A 3,398-nucleotide genomic window follows, 5' to 3' on the forward strand; every position below is an offset into this window, starting at 1 on the left:
GCTGTTCCTTGGGGGGGTGATTTCTCACTTTCCATCTCTGTCTCTCTCTCTCTCTCTCTCTCTGGTGAATGCACACACCCTAAGGCAAAAAAAACTCTTAAAAAAAAAAAAAGAAAGAAAGAAAGCTGGATCCCACATTGCTGACTGCATGGTTCAAGTCCAGACCCAGCACCTTGAGAAACACTGGGTACGTGTTTGTGCAAAGTCCTGAGGAGAATGAAGGAGAAGGGAAGCATATGGTCATCTCTGCAGGGAGAACTTTCTCACTTTCCCTCTCTCTGTCTCTCTCCAGGGTGTATACATGTCCTAGACCAAATTTTTAAAAAATAAAAAAATTAAATGAACTGAAAACCAAAGTTTAAACAATGACTATAGAAAATTGTTTACAAAATAATGGATACACTATTTTCAAACTTTTTTTTTTTTTTTCCGTATTCTTTTTTTCTGGAGAGGGTTTTTTTTTGTTTGTTTGTTTGTTTGTTTGTTTTTTTTATGGGGCACGTGCACGCGCCAGAAAGAGACTGCAGTCGACTACGTGGGAGTCCAGTGACATAGCCGTTACGCTAACTGCTGGTCCCTGGGGGGGTGATTTCTCACTTTCCATCTCTGTCTCTCTCTCTCTCTCTCTCTCTGGTGAATGCACACACCCTAAGGCAAAAAAACTCTTAAAAAAAAAAAAAAGAAAGAAAGAAAGCTGGATCCCACATTGCTGACTGCATGGTTCAAGTCCAGACCCAGCACCTTGAGAAACACTGGGTACGTGTTTGTGCAAAGTCCTGAGGAGAATGAAGGAGAAGGGAAGCATATGGTCATCTCTGCAGGGAGAACTTTCTCACTTTCCCTCTCTCTGTCTCTCTCCAGGGTGTATACATGTCCTAGACCAAATTTTTAAAAAATAAAAAAATTAAATGAACTGAAAACCAAAGTTTAAACAATGACTATAGAAAATTGTTTACAAAATAATGGATACACTATTTTCAAACTTTTTTTTTTTTTTTCCGTATTCTTTTTTTCTGGAGAGGGTTTTTTTTTGTTTGTTTGTTTGTTTGTTTGTTTTTTTTATAGGGCACGTGCACTCGCCAGAAAGAGACAGAGAGACAGAAAGTGAGAAACCACCCCCTAGGGGGGATGGCCATGCCGCAATCCCTTCTCCTCCATCCTCCTCTAGGGATCTTGGGCCACCGGGTCCAGGACTCGAACCATGGTTGACTACATGGGAGTCTAGAGACAAAGTCATTACTCTAATTGCTGGTCCCTTTCTTTTTTGTATTCTTACAGCATCTTGTAAGATGCTGCATCTTGGGCAAGTGAGGATCTGTGAATACTGCTTTCATTTACAGAAAAATCACAATCATCAATACTTCTCGTTTAATGTGAGCCGATTTCAAGTGAGACTTCTTTTCATTTCATCTCCATAACCCTACAGAGCAGCTATCTTCCCTTTCTTACAAATAAGGAAGCTAACAGTTCATAAAGGTTAAGTAACACCCAGGATCGGGCAAGCAGCAGAACTCAGAGTCAGATCCATTGTCTATGGGGGTCCTTAACTACCTGTGACCCTCCCAGAGCCCCAAGCTGCCCACCAAGCTGTTAGAAAGACTTTCTGGAATCACACCAACAACAGTGCACACTTTTTACAGTCTCGGATTTCTCCTCAAGATCTAGACTCAAAGATTACCCACAAAGTTCTCACCAACCAGACAAGAAGAAGAAAATTCCAGACTCTTCATAGAAAAGAGAACTCTCTCATACTTACTGGGTATTCTAGGACTGGATTTAACTATAAGCATAATTTCTTAAAGAGTAATTTTTTGCTATAGGGCACGGTTGTTCACCAGAGAGACAGAAGTGAGTAATCACCCCCTTCGAAGGGGATGGCCACGCCACAATCCATTCTCCTCTGAGGACTTTGGGCACGCACACAAGCACTCAGCATGAGTTTCAAGCCACCAGGACCAGGACTCGAACCATGATATGGGAGTCCAGCGTCCTAAACCACTCCACTGCCTGCTGTCCCCTAAAAGTCATAACTCTTAATCTTTCCATTAAATATCCATTCGTGACTTGAAAGGGCCAATATGTTGTCATTTTAGTAATAGAATTGATGGGGGGCCAGCTAGTGGCGTGATGATTAATGCACTGGATTCTCACATGGCCAACCTCAGTTCAAGTCCCAGACCTGCTGGCTTGCTTTCCATTTTCCCCCTCTTTCTCCCTCTTGTGAGCACACATGTTCTATAACAAACTTAAAAAATAATAACAAATAAATCATTAAAAAAAAACACATAACAGACTTCAAGGCAATGCTTTGATTCCCTCTGAGGCTTCAAATATTATCCCTATACCCCAGACAGAAATGAAGCAATAGAACATATTTTGCTCTTGGGACCAGCAGTTGGTGTAATGGCTATGACGCTGGACTCCCATGTAGCTGACCGCGGCTGGAGTCCCAGACCTGGTGGCTTAAATTCACGCCGGGTGCGTGTGCGTGCATGCCCAAGATCCCAAGAGGAGAATGGAGGAGAAGGGACTGCACCGTGGCCATCCCCTGGGGGGGCGATTTCCCGCTTTCTGTCTCTCTTTCTGGCAAGCGCAAGCACCTGCTTTCTGGCAAGCCCAAGCACCCTATAGCAAAAACCTCTGCAAAAAAAAAAAAAAGAAAGAAATTTTTTTGCCCAGAGTCAAAAGGTGTTCAGAAGACCTGACACCAACTCTGAGTTTGCTCACCAGGCCTAGCCACGATGGAGGGAAATGATCCAGACTCAAGACCTGTCAGCTTAAAGCTGACAACAACAAAACACAGACATGTTGGTGACCAACGATGTCCACTTCGGGATATCTGAATGGTCACTAACAGCAACTCCAAAGAAAACCACTGGGGACGAATATAAGAATCAGCCACCTAGTTCCGAAACCCTGCACACTATGCCTGCCTTAAAAATGGTAGCCACTACCCACATGTAGTCGTTTAAATTGAACTGAAATATTAAGGACGACTTAAAATGTAGTTTCTCGGTGGCACAAGCCACATGTTAAAACTAAATCGTCGGCCCATGTGGCTAGCGGCTCCCAGACTGAACGGCAGAGGTATGGAACAGGTCCATTGTGACAGAAAGTTCCATGGGACACACAACGATCGGAGAAGTCGGCTGCGTCTCCCCCGGCCGGCCAGGCCGCGTCCGCAGGTCCCTCCGAGGCGCCGAGGTCTCCGGGCTCTCCGCGCGGACGCGGAGCCCACGCGCCGGGGGCCCCTAGGCCGGCGGGCGTTGGCGCACCGCGCGGGGGGCACTGCGGGGGGCTCTGGCAGATGACCCGGTGGGGACACGCGTTTCCCGGCATGTCCGGTGGAGAGGGCCGGGAGCTGCCGGCGCCGGGCGACCGGGGGCGCTGGGCTGGGA

The sequence above is a fragment of the Tupaia chinensis genome, unplaced genomic scaffold (genome assembly GCF_000334495.1).
Source record: "Tupaia chinensis unplaced genomic scaffold, TupChi_1.0 Scaffold149184_1, whole genome shotgun sequence".
In the NCBI taxonomy this organism is placed as follows: Eukaryota; Metazoa; Chordata; class Mammalia; order Scandentia; family Tupaiidae; genus Tupaia; species Tupaia belangeri.